The 15220-nt window shown below is 29.2% G+C and overlaps 1 protein-coding gene across 3 annotated transcripts in view; it reads left to right on the top strand.

Annotated features, from left to right (window-relative positions):
- Positions 1–1162: 1162 nt before the first annotated feature.
- Nkcc (sodium potassium chloride cotransporter) overlaps positions 1163–15220 on the top strand; it is a 50540-nt gene continuing 36482 nt past the window's right edge. For 2 of the 3 annotated variants that reach the window (XR_013494054.1, XM_078180526.1), the window contains exon 1: positions 1163–1778. The gene's annotated coding sequence lies outside the window, so the exon portion shown is untranslated. The remainder of the gene's footprint in view (positions 1779–15220) is intronic. The other variant, XM_078180527.1, reaches the window with a different exon arrangement.

Genomic DNA, 15220 nt, shown 5'->3' with positions numbered 1-15220 from the left:
TTGGCTTTCGTTATTATTCGAACGAGAATTTAATATTGTTTCGATCTGACAGTTTTGCTTGAATTAATATTGTTTCGATCTGACAGTTTTGCTTGAATTAATATTGTTTCGCTGATAACAATAGCACTTTCGAAATTTTTGCTTTATATTTAGTTTTCTTTTATTTTATATTTTTCTATAAATTTAAAAATTCTATAGAAAAATTTAGAGTATAGAAATCCAGTAGACATTATTTAAATTAATAAAAACATTTTGATGTTTGCATTGTTGTTGAAATAATGTTGTGTTCCGTTTTCGAATAATTTGTTTAAATAAAGAATTATTCGTATAATTAATTGGTGGAAGTGTTTGTTTTAATAATTGTGTGTATGAATAATTTTTATTATTGTAATTGTTATAGTAATTGTAATAATTATATATAATAAATAATTATTGTTATTCTAATAATTGTAGTAACTGTAGTAAACATATATAAAATATATAGTAATCATTAACATCTAGTAATATTATATAATAAATAATAATAATTATTATTATTCTTATAATTATAGTGACTGTAGTAATTAAATATAATAAATAACTATTATTATTCTAACAATTACAGTAATTATAGTAATTATATGTAATACATACAGCAATTACTATCATGTAGTAATATTATTTATACCAATATTCCAGCAATTATTCTAACAACTACTACTTTAATGATAACAACAATCATTATTCACAAAGAATTATGCTAAACACAACCTACATAGAAAAATTACCACAGAACAACGTAAAATTGCTATCTAAATAAGATATTCTAAAAAGTATTAATCCAACCAATAATAACAAATAACTATTCGATACAATTCGGCCAAATGTCCGACTCCGATTTAAACGCTCCGTAATACCCGTGCCAACTAAAATCGCGAGAATCGCGGATGCATCGCGCCGCACCTTTTCTCGCCGCTTTTTCCTGCCGTGGAAACCCGCGCCACTCTATTTTTTCTATTTCCGTCCGATTTTTCGAAGGAACCCCGTCGTCGATCGGTTCGCGTTACTCTATCTCCGCGCGCCGGTCGCCTAACGAGAGTATAGGCGCGCGCACGCGCCACCGTCCGTCTTCTGTGTATTTAAGTGGGTGTGCACGCGTGTGTTTGAAAGAGTTTTACGGAGAAAGGGAAGCTCGACGCATGCTTCCTTCCTTAATGTCGACCGGCTCCCGGACTCGAAGGATTCGAGTGTTCGACGGTGTTTCAGTGGCTCGCGTTGGATCCCCGGCGATCGTTCCAAGCAGCTCGCGGCCTCGCGTTCAAGTTTCGTGAATCCCCGACGGGTGGATCGCGACGGTCCAACCGTACACACTCACGATCGCCTGTTAAACGTCGACGGACGCCGAACAACCTCGGCCAGCCCGTGAGTGATCCTGTTTTTTCGACTCGAACGGAGCGTATCAGTGAGATTTCACGATTTTAACGGAACGGTCCGGTGCGCGGCAACTGTTTCGATTTGAAAGCCGCGCCATCGGCGGTCCTCGCATCTCGCGATATATTTTACCCCGTTTCCCGACGTCGTTTCGACGGAAATTTGTGTCCGCGGACCGGAGGAGACTTTGCTCTTTCAACGAACCGGGAAAATTTCGTCTTTGCACGCAATCTGCGGACCAGACTTTTTGCATGAACCGTCTCCTCCGAGGCGCGTAACCCGTTCATCGTCGACGCACATTTTTTCACGCTCGTTTTTACGATGGATCGTTGTGCATGGTGTTTCTGCATGTTGAATGTTGATTTCATGTAAGTTTTTTTTTTTTGGTATTGTTAATTTTAAGGAGAGCGTTTTTAAGAAGTTCCGCGAAGAGATTTGCTGGATTTTGCCACCGGTTTTCGCTGGTAGCGCGATATTATTTTTTTAAATCGTCGTCGACAAATTTTCGACAATTTTGACACTCGAGAATTAAGTGGAATATTTTTAGTATATGTTATTATTTTTTTGTGTTTATTCAACTGTTCGTCGTTTATTCTAATGTGCGTTGTACGACGGTGTACCGTACGTGGAAAACTAATTTCTGGTAAACATAGGGCTAAATATAATCACGCGTGTAAGCACGCGTTGCAATATAACGTTTATAAGTTATATGGCGCTCCGAGTTTGGTTGATTATTGAAGAAAGAATATTTTATTATTTTGTTTATAACCGATAGAGACGAATTTGTGAAGATTTCATAATAATGAAATTATTTTGTATTGAAAATAAGTTTTGAGGCAAAAATTTTGAAAGAAACTGTTAAGAGATAGATTTCCTTGAAATTGCGCGTTTTGTAAATAATTATTTTTAAGTATAGTTGCATTTTTATATTTTATCTATAATATAGGTCTACATTGTTGCGTCAGTCGTTTGTTTCGCAATTTAAGGTGAACTATTTCGTGATTTTCTCGAAAAATGGTGATTATAAAAGTGTTATCAACGTGTCGCGAATTGTTGTGCGTTATTGTTTCTTAATTATTCGATTTCAAACGACTGTTCCATCTCGTGCGTAAAGCGAACGAAGTAAAGTGTCTATTCTGAGCCGGAATCTCTTCGACATTTCGACGTATTTTCGCAAAACTTCAAGTAGAAGCAGAATGTTTATAGATCGGAAGTGAAACATCTCGAAGCGTAAGATCGTTCGATCACTTTTTCAAGGATTAGAATTAAGCGTCATGAAATATTTAGATATTCGTGCGACGCCTGTTTCGAGTGTTTATGAACCTACGAAAGCACAGTTTGAAATAGAAAAATGAAATGTCAAGAGTCTTTGCCTTGCATCTGGAATTCACGTTATTGTTAGCAATTGTGTCGAGAGACACTATTTGACATTTTAATTTGAAACTATTTTATCAGAGATGTTAAGAAACACTCTTTTTAAAATAGTAATTTAACGCTATTTTATTATTATATATTTATGCAAGAAGTAAATTTAACGTTGAAATTTAATACTATTCTCACCGTTGAGCTATGAAGACGGAGTTTGAATTTTTCTTTCGATATTATTTTTAATAAAGGAATCGTTAGACAGCTTTTAAAATTTGTATTTAAAATTTTTTATAAAGAGATAGGAGACTGCTTTTAAAAATTATAATTTAATATTATTTTTAGTGTTATTTTAACTAGTAAAGACGAAATATTCTTCTGAAAATTTTAATTCAATACTATTATTGCTAAAAGAATTGCAAAACATTTTCGAGATATTAATTTTATATTACTATTACTAAAGGGGTGAAATGACACCTTCTCTAACTTTATTTCAATGTTATTTATACTAATGAAGAAGAAATATTCTTCAGTAACGTTTCATTGAACATTATTATTATTAAAGGGGTGAAATGACATCTTATCAAATTTTAAGTTAATAGTATTTTAACCAAGGGGGTCGAAAAAATCCATCGAAAATTTTACTTCAACCCTATTATTATTAAAAAATCGGAGGTCACTTTTTTAAATATTAATTTAACATTATTTTTACCAAATAACTTAAAAGACACTTTTCAAAATCCTAATTTAGCATTATTTCCACCAAATGTATCAAGAGGCAGTATTAAAATTTGGATTTTAAATAATTTTCTAAATTTGATCACTTTCTTCACTTGATTTTTCAACTTTCCCTATAATAATTATTTTAATTTGGTAAAAATGAAAAACTGTATACACGCGTTGCAAATAAAATAATTAACCTGACAACTTGAATTAACTATTAGTGACAACTCTATATAATTAACTATTACAAACATTTGTGACTATAAATATTAATGACATTTGTAACAATAAATATTAATAATATATACAATAATAAATAATAATAATATTTACAATAATAGATATTAATAATATTTACACTAATAAATATTAGTAATATTTATATTAATAAATATTTCAATCTATATTTAATCGATCATCCTAAAATTCATTGGTTCACTTATTATTATTAACATTACAATAATCGAAAACTAGTGGAATACTCGAAATGATTTTCAACATTAACGATATCAATATCGATCAAGGATTGTCGTAATTGCTGAACATACTTTAGGAAAATATAGTCACAATTCTTAATAACCAAAAGTAGGCTTTTACTGGATTATTTGGATGTTTGTTGGTTATCTTTTCCGGGACCTTTTCTTGAAGTTGATTCATCGCGTAGCTGTGTCCGCTCTATCCATTAGAAACATCTGACATCGAGTTTCTTCCTGATCGATACACCTATCGTTCTTCCCTAGTTTTTCATAGCGATTGCTATGCGTGTAGAAGAATTGATGTTTTCGCAGCTTAATACATCACATCTAAGAACACAAAATTTCAATTTCTTTATTTCATTTTACTAATGGAGTTCGTCGCTTTCGTTACAGTTGAATTAAATTGAATAAGCTAAAAACTTCGTATAATTATTATATGCTATTAAATATTGAAATTAAATTGAAAATTTTTAAATGATATTTCTGTTAATTACTGAATAGTATTGTTTGAAATATACTACAGTATATGCTATCATATGCATACTATTATACTATTATATGTGCTATAATATACATATATTACAATGTGTACTATTATGTATAATATTACATATACTGTAATATATTATTATATGTACTATTATATATACTATTACATAAACTCTTATTTACACTATTATATACAGTATTGTTTAAAAACAAAGTATTAATTAGTCAACTAAACCTACTTGTAAACTTCAAAAAGTTTCTAATATCTCATATTTTATATTTACTAAACTATAGCGTGAATGAAACAAATAAACGTTTCAATAAACTGTTTAAAATTTCTCATTTATTCGCACCGCGATAATGAACAAGAATACAGAAATTCTTCGGCATATCGTCCGCTGGGAACATAATCTAATCCAATGATGCACTATAATTCAAAAGGTTGCTGCACAGTATGATTTAAAAACAAACAAAGTGTTAATTAAACAAACAACACGTTGAGGCAAAACGTTATTCTGTTTTAGTAATAAAATAGTGCTTGATCGTAATTAAAGGGAAACGTCGTCATTCATTTTTCTTGGAAATAATAAATTAATAACTCAGCAGAGTATATGGTCACCACACACCATATGTACACTATATACGTATATGTATATCTTATGGTCGTAATCTCGTAAGAAGATACAATAGGAGATTGATCGTGCAAACAATAAAGAGATAGAAGGGAGTGTAACACGCGCTTCCGGTTCCGCGTGCGAAAATTAATAAACATCGCTCTTATTATACCTGCTCCAGATTGCGTGGCAAACGACAGGCTTTGTTACATCGTTCGCAAAAATTTGATTAAAAGTAAACCGTAGAGGCCCGCGTGCGATATTGTATATTATTCGAATGTTTAGCTAAGAGATTATTAGAAAACGTAGAAGGGAAAGAAAAATGTTTGCACGGTTAAAGTTCAAGTAGAACACCATTTTTCATATGCATATCCATGTACTAGTTACTAAGAAAGGCATATTGTTTACGTCCATATGTACAAAATACTTAGATAAATAAATAAATAAATTTTTCACCATAAATAGCTTAGTATTTTCTTGGAGAATATTAACAAGTTGAATTTACAAGTATAATAATTAATATATGGTTATAATATAAATAGTATAATAAATAAGATATCAAGCTTTCGACTAATTGGAGTTGAGACTAATATAAATTCTCATATGTTTTGAACTATAAAGAGGATCTACAGACAAGATCTATAAAAATATAAAATCTATAGAAAAGATCTATAGATAAGATCTATAGATATGATCTACAAATAAGATCTATAAAGAAAATCTACAGATAAAAGCTATAAAAGGACAACTGCTTCAATAAATATTATTAAAAGAATTAATAAATGAAATTAGAAATAATTATGACATTCACCAATTAAGGGTTAATTGCCAAATTTTAAAGCTCATTTCATTAATCTATTGCAGTAGTGAAATAATTTAAATTAATAATAACACCCTTCAATCGAATCATAGAGAAAATAGTTTGTTATTTAGGTATTTATTGTAAGAAACCTAAATGATTTTTGTAACACATTCGATAATGGTCCAAAGACATAGACAAATCTCCATTGCATACTTTATTTAATGGCATTTCTTATAGATGATGTGGTCTGATTTGTTCATAAGGAAACTATAAAATATGTTAATTCTTATGAAATTGTTTAACATTAAAAGATAAAAAAGTATTTTAAAGACTACTCATACAATCGTTTGTGATAATAGTGTTTTTAATTGGTAAATATCTTTACATTTACAACGCACAATTACAATCTAATAAACTATGACAAAGAACTATAAACAATTCAACAAGAAACAATGCAATTCACAGTTTTCTTAGCAACAAATCGGTCGTAGTTTATAATAAAAGGCATTAAATGAAGTGTGCAACAAAGATTTATTTATAACATTGTATCCTTTACCAATTCATTTGAAAATAATTTTTCACCTAGAATTTTATCCATAATTCAGTTTCCTTGTTTTGTAATTATTCCATATGAATTATGATGACTATTTCCTGTGTACATAGTTTATTTTCCATATGAGAAGTGACTATTGTATATGTACGTCATGAAGAGTGATTATGTTAATACAAATGACTATTCAACGTGTACATAATGAAAAGTGACTAGTCTAATTGCATCCAATTCAAAATGACTATTCCACATGTACATAGGAAGATAAGACTATTACGTGAAGGTAATACAAACAACTAAGCTGTATGAATGATTCTGGCAACTATATTCTGTACTCGTGGTTGGTTCCACATACAAGTATTTACATAATGAAAAACTAACTAATCTAAATGTATCCAATTAAAATTGACTATTCATAATATATAATATAAAGTGACTACTTCTATGTACAAAATGGAATATGATTATTGATAGCTGATAATTATCGTGTGATTATTCTGTGAAGATACCACGTGTACATATGAACAAATGACTATTTCGTAAATAAATAACTGATAAATAAATAATGAAATAATAATCTCTGACTATTCTACATGGTTTTATACAGACCAGATTTTGATTAATCTCTATAAAAATGTATACTCGAAGAAATAATGTTAACAAATAAATCTCCGTAAATACATTTTCGCAGGTTTAATAATTATACGTTTATACGCCGTCTGTGCCGGCTTGTGAAATACCAGTCTCTAAAAATGACCAGCAATTTTTCGTATTTTTAAGCCATTACAGTACAGTGCGTTATTTTTATCCGCCGTGCGTATATTTGATCGAAGTTCAACGCGGCCGGCAATCACGGAGGGGTTCACGACACAAATCTTTAAATCTTCGGGATTACGCAGAACCGAATTATCTTAACGCGTTATCGACCAGCTTGATAACAGATTATCCAGCGACAATTGCTTGTGCGATTAATCCCTTCACACAAACTATCTGCATTGTTTCTCCTTTCGAAATGTCTTCTGGTAATACATAAGTAACAACACTTTTATTAGCTGTCTTCTTAACTTTGATTTCGGATTACATAACGTTTGCAAATTATTTCATGCATAGATTGTTGTAAAAATTTGGTTAGAAACAATCGAATACAATGATATTAATTTGATATAATGAAATAGTATATGTAAAGAAGTGTTTACAGTTTCATTTAAAAAATTGGGGATTACCTTCGATTGTGAAAAGATATTACGGGATCAAAGATATTAGATACATTGTTATATTAATTAACAAAAGGTTTGCTTGTATTTTTTCTTCTTTCATCTCTTCCGATATTTATCAATTACGAGAAAAATATCGTGATAATAAGGCAACTAGTGGAATAATCTATACATATAAATCATAATTTGATTTTATTAACTGTAGTATAATATGGAAAACCATACAAAGTAAATAAATCGTTCGTTATACTATAATATAGATGTTATACTATAATGTACTATACATATAATGGAGTCTACGAGGTCTAAGAAATTATAACATGATTTTGTTGTTAATCATGCATAATATCGAAAACCATAAAAATAAATAGATCATTTATTATACAATAATCTATTGTATAACTTTGTTAATATGTTAATATATTAACAGGTTTTATCGTATTATTAAATACAGTAGAGTATTTTTGACGACTCACCCTGTATAAAGGGTTGTAAAGAGATCGCATTACGAGTTTTTCATTAAAAATTAATTCTTTTAAATATCTCATTCGCAAATCACATTAAACTTAAAAATAGGATACTATCTCATTGAAGATTAATGAAAATTAATTAATTTGCAATGAAATTTGTATTAAAGGGAAATTATATTAAAACAAGATCGACTTTGATCATTGTGAATGGATTGATTTTATTTGCAAAAAAGTGAATTCGATTTACTAAACAGCAAATAAAGACTTAAAAGCGAGGTGGTTAATTTTATTTGTAAACTGGTGAATATGAAATACGTAGAGGATTAATTTTTAGCGCAAAATTTGTACACGGAAAAATACTTTTGTTAAGTTATACGGTAGTCTAGTATACTTGTATTGTTGAATCAATGAATAATTAATTGCATCGAGTGAATCGTGCAACATAATTGATTTGCAATTCCTCTCCACTTTGTATCTGTTACTGACAATTAATTTAACAGAGAACAATTTCCGTAAATACGTCGCTTGACGGGTAAATTTTTTGCAAATTCCCAGCAGATTAATTGCATTTCTGCGTACAATCTCTTGCAAAATGATTCAAATAGTATATTATGAATTTTAATACCAAGAATTTTTCTATCACGAATATTAATAACCAGAATTTTCGTATCACGAAATTTAATATCACGAATTTTTATATCACGGATTCTTATATTACGAATTTTAACAGTTTATCGCAAATTTTTCAAAAAATTGTCAAGATTTACACTGTTGTCGTTTCGTAAAAATAAATTGTTCAACAATAAACCCGAACTCAATTTGAAGTTTTGAGAAAGTCCACGTTTGCGTCTTTAATTCTTTATAACATATTCTTTATTAATTGAAATTTTGCCAAAAATATTTGCACGCATAATTATTGCTTACGCACAGGAAGTTTTGATATTATTTGTTTATCCGGTATACGAATCGATTTGCTATCTCGACTTCCAGCTAGCTTGAAACAACAGTAGCCCCATAAAAACTGCACCACCCACGCAGCCATCTATCTTCTCTCTATCTTTTTAACCTATGTACGAAGTTCTGTTTTTAATCCGCTTTTCTAGAATTCGAAGTACGCGCGTAAGCATCGCCCACTTGCTGTTATAGCGACTTAATTAAAAAACCGTAAATTTTAGGACGAACCAGTTTTAATATTCCACGTTTGTACAATGTTGTAACAATATCGCTTTATATTTAATATTATACAATGTGGAATCTACGTATATATTATATTTTAGTAGTGCTATTAATCAGTTGTTTAACTATTTTTCTTACCAAGTGTTTTAACAATTAGATATATTCAGGACTATCTATATTAATAAATGACATTAAAGGACGAATTAGAAAGCTCTTTTTCAAATTTTAATGCTGGACTAGGAAAATTATTGTATTATATATAAAATAATAGTGTTATAACTATTTCTCTTTCCAGGTGTTTTAACAATTAGGTATATTCAGGACTACCTGTTTTAATAAATGACATTAAAGGACGAATTGGGAAACACTTTTTTAAATTTTAGGCTAGGAAACGATTTAATGAGAAAGCAACGCTTGATAAATATTTAAAATTCACTATATATGTACATAGAACGTGAAAATTTGTGATAAATAAATTGCAGAATTTCGTTCAAATAAAAATAAAGTTTATTCGCCAAATTCTGCGTCGAAAATCTATTTTTGCCTAATATTAAATAATAAAAAGAGATTTCTAGCAATGATCTGTTAAGTATGAATATTATTTCGTTTTTAAATCACATTAAAATCCTATTCTCCCGCCATCAATAATTAAACATTTAAGCAAACAGACACACAATAAATATAAATTTGAAAGAAATGTTACGACGAATAGTCAACAGTATTGTAAATTTTTAAGGGCTTGTATCATTTTCAAAATCGATACAAAAATCGTGTCATCGAAATTGACCAGTTTCTGTAGTCAAAATATAGATATTCCATGCGTTGATTGCCAAAGCTTGGAAATCGAGGTTTCCGGGAATATAAATAGGTTTATTAAAAAAAAATGGAACCGAGCATAAAAACGTTACGAAAGGGTGCACCAAAAAACCGTGAGGCCTACGAAAATAGGAATAATTTGAAAAATAGGTCACTGTGAATGTAAAGTGGGGGATAGTGGAAGGTCGGTGAAAAACATAAGTGACCCTGGCAGAAGATCCGAAGCATTGCACTTAATGGATAAGATGAATCTGCATTTCACAACTGTCATAACAAGCGAATCATTCTCGCACAGCGTATACTTGTACAATTTGTTACAATTTGTTATTAGTACTTCTTACAATTTCATACAATTAATTTAGAAAAAATTGAGGAAACTCTAACAATATCCTGTCGATTTCTCAAATTTATTTTATTTTATTTATTCTAGCATTATTTTTCGAGTCTATTTATTTATATAATAAAACAGACATTCTGATTTACACTCCCCACCATAAGTAATATTAGGATACACAAAATAAATATGTACATATATTATATTTATATTAATATTATTATTATTATTATATACATCTTTTACGTTATAAAAGTGAAAATAAATAAAAAATTATGATTTATATTTACTAAATCAGCAAGTGTCCTAATGCTTTTGTAAGGGAGCTATTTATTTTCTTGATATTTTGAATGTTGCAATTATGTTTGACTTTTCATTGCATAAAACAAGAACATGAGATATTAAATAATAAATCTGAGAATTATGAGCAGTGACAGTAAAAATCAACAATTCTCATAGGATCATCTAATCACCAGAATTATATCTTAATACCCGGAAAATAGTCGTTAAAAATAAAGTGACATAACACTCCTTCGAGTATGCCTCGGTTTTTATACATTATACACTGTCGTTCATACAATCTCGTTTAGAAAGGTAGCAGAATTTTTAATGTTTATAATCAGTTTACGGTTGGTGTCGCATTTTAATTTTATTTAAATATTTATTTTTATTCTCTGTAAGCCCGAGGAAACATTTATTAATAAATAAATTTCATGCTTAGACATTGTCACTTTAGTTTCTTGAATTTATGTTAATTGTTCTTAAAGCATTTATTGTTGCATTGATGTTCATAAATACAACTTTAATTTTAATAATGCAGAAGTAGAAAAGAAGCAAGGGATAATGCAACAATTATTTTTGTTATCATGCGTATCTCATGAATTCTATGAAATTTATATTATAAGTAAAATTATAAAAATATCGTGGACTTTGATTTTAATAATTTAAACAATGTAGCTCTCCACTGTATGTAGCAGTGGTTAAAATTTGCATAGCATTTTTAAAAAAAAAGCGTGGAAAGCTGAACGAGCGTCATATTTAATATCTGAGAAATATAATAGTTTATTTAGAACGAGTTTGATGAGGAAAAATGTTGCTATCATAATCGATAGATGAAAGAAACAATTTCAAACTGTTGACAAATCTCTGTTGGAAGTAAAATGATACGAGTCGGTATTGATCCCCATGGAAGGACAGCAATTGTATTTACTCAAGGTCACTCAGCCACTAGAAAGTATATTGAACTGAACAATGAACAAATACAAGCACAAGCAGTTTGAATTGCTACGAGCAAATTTTATTTAGCTATAACGCGAGGTTGCAGTAAATTCCGCGCTGGTACCAGTTCATGATTGGTTTTGTAAAAAATCGGAGTTTCACGGTATGTTAAGTTAAATAAATGGAGGTTACAAAAATGATTCACAGAAATTGGTGATAATTTTAAAGTAGAGTATAGTACATATATTTGATATTTATAAAAATTGCTAAATATTTATTATGAAGTGAACAATATTTAACCAAAATCAATTAGAAAATATGGTGTGTCGATAAAAATGCACCAAATCCAGAAAATGTAAGAATAATAATAAAATAATTTCATTTATTAACTTTTAACCTAAAAATACATGAAACATAACATTCTTTTACTTTCGAAAAAATTGAAACTTTTTACACATTTATAAATCAGAAACTGACAGAATTTATTTATAACACATCAACATTAATATCAAACTTAAATAGCAGTTTTTATAGACAGAGTATATAATGAAATTGAAATTTCAACAAATAATTTCACGAAAACGTGATGTTGAAATACAGTTGTTAGCAATTTGTATTATAAATATAATTTGATAGTGTTTCTGGTTTTGTAAAATTGTATGAATTTTGGTACAAATTAAAAGTTCGAATTTAAATATTCAATATAGATAGAATATATAATTTAAAATTTAAAAGTTTATTTCTGCTTTGATTAAATTTTAATTCTACATTTTGCCTATGTCAATATAATTGATAAGTAAAGGTAAAATTAAATTGTATATATTATTTAATTATAATTAATACAAATTATATTAAATTATATATATATAATAACAATAAATAAATGAATTTAATTTTACCTTTACTTATATATTATATTTACATACGTAAAATGTAGAATTAAAATTTAATCAAAGCAGAAATAAGCTTTTGATAAAAACGAAATCGTTACACTAAACTATGCGTTCATATTTAAACTGTTTCTAAAAGCTCAGCTGCAATTAAGAAATAACATATTTCAGATACGAAATACTCGAAATACCACCAGAAAATGTAAAACGAATGCGGCATAGAAACTGTTGAAACGATTCTTCTCGTACCTGAGATATTCGTTTCCATCCGGCTTTTAATTATTGCGGTTTCATTATGCAGCATTATTGTAGAACTGTAAGAGTCAATATGATACGAAGATGTAAAGCTGTCGGCTACTGCTGGTTTATTGGAAAAACTTAACTGGAATATTTATCCAGATATTGCGCACAATATCCGGAAATTTCGAATAGCTATTTACGCTATTTAATATGGATTAATAATTTACATTATTTAATTGGAATTAATAACTTAAACCATTTGTTATGCATTAATAATTGACACTATTTAACCTGGATCAATAACTTACACCATTTGATATTTATTAATAACTAGCAAACCCGGCGAACTCCGTTTCGCCACCAGATGGCTTCGTTTTTTGTAACATTTCGTTTGGGGATTAAAAAATGAGGAAAAGTTATTTTTTTTGTTTTATAAACCATATTGGTTTGTAGTACATGCTATGTATCAGAGATGGCGCTGTATGTGAAAAATGATTTTCCCTGTTTTCCTGCTTTTCTGTTGAAATTTTTCCAGAATTTTGGTTGCTATAAACCTCACGGAGTCCGAGACCTTTCCAACGAATGCAAAACCGTGGAAATCGGTTCGTGCGTTCTGGAGTTATAGCGTCAGGAAGGAAAACCCGACTTATTTTTATATAATAGATAACTGTCATGTAGTACTTATTAATATTTAATACAATTTAATATGCGTTAATAATTGACACCGTTCAATATGAATCAATAATTTACACCACTTAATACATATTGAAACTTACATCATTTGATATGCACTAATAAATACGTAAAAATATCTACGTAATGATTACAATTATCACTGAGATTTTTTCAGTCAGTGTCTCTCTGGCTGCGACATATTAAGCTAAACAATTCCTAAATTACATCACAGGAAGCTACTTTACTTCAACATTTTCGCATACCATTGTATTTCTATTAACACATTGCTCACCGGAAACCGATGTGCGAGCTTCCAGATCTGACTATACTACAATGAAAAGAAACTTCAAAATAATTCTTTTACATAACATTCTTAGAACTGGTATTATTAAAATGTCATCGAATTGGTGACTGATAATTGAAGTTGCTGGTATTATTGATGAAGGTACGACGAATCCTTAAAAGTGTGATTTGCAGATTTTGTACAAGCATTGTAGAGCCATTGACAACATTAGATGTTAACCTAATCAAACCAAGAATGGTATTATAAAATTACTATTGTGCTTCGTGGTATGTGAATATAACCTTGAACACTAGGAATAAAATAATAATTTATTAATTCTTTTCAAATGCAAGGAAGAAAACTTGTGCAATAGAAACATGCAATGAATAATTTTATGAACATGTTGCAAGAAGAAGGAGTTATCTAATCGTTCTTTAATAAAGAGTTTTTTCTGGAAGAAACCTCTATCTTTATTTATCTTTCATTTATTTTATACTTCTTGTCTTTATTTATCTTTCATATATTTTATTCTTCTTGTATTTATTTATCTTTCATATATTATATCCTTTTTGTCTTTCTTGATCTTTCATATATTTTATCCTTTTTGTCTCTATTTATCTTTTATATATTTTATCCTTCTTACCTTTATTTATCTTTTATATATTTTATCCTGTTTGCCTTTATATAACTTTTATATATCATCTATTTATTAATGCTTTAAACCAGTTGATTTAAAACATAAAACATACGACATTTCTCGATGACGAGTATACTCGTCATTCCCAACCAAGATAATATAACATAAGCTCCGCCGAATTGTTATTTAATTTTTATTCATACTGTAACGATCAATTAAACATACATCATTTCTAACGCTGTACATATTTATCGATTATTAAAGATTACTTGATTATAGCGTGTAATTAAGTCAATGCAGATCATTCTACGCCATTTATACGAACTTGAAACCATTCCTTCAATCTCGCGTTCACGTTCACGGCCATTGGTAAGAGAAGATTGTCTGTGCAGCTAACAGCAAAAATGTCTCAACATTTATTTGCTTTGGCGGCGCGGTCTAACATGTGTATTAGGCGTTCCAAGCGTGAATTACGTTTCGGAAAGAAATTTTGATCTTGGAACATTTTTATTTAATTTACTAAAGCGCTATCGATAAAGGAACATACTTAATATGTCATAAACATAATTATGCGATCGCTACGCGTTTATGACAAGAGTGTGCAAGTGAAATATGAAACAACAAGAACATTGGAAGGATTTAATAATATTATATTGATTCTAATTTGTTAAATCTGTTGGAAGAAACATTCTGCTGCTGTTTCATATTTTTTTGCAATTGATATAAACATTTCGATTTTGTATAATAATTCACGATCTGGTTATAATCGACTATTTGCTACTAATGCAAATAATGAAGTAGAAAATTTAAAGTAAGATAAAAATTCTCTATCTCAATT

The sequence above is a fragment of the Augochlora pura genome, chromosome 5 (genome assembly GCF_028453695.1).
Source record: "Augochlora pura isolate Apur16 chromosome 5, APUR_v2.2.1, whole genome shotgun sequence".
Taxonomy (NCBI): domain Eukaryota; kingdom Metazoa; phylum Arthropoda; class Insecta; order Hymenoptera; family Halictidae; genus Augochlora; species Augochlora pura.
This window is presented reverse-complemented; position numbering and strand designations above follow the sequence as displayed.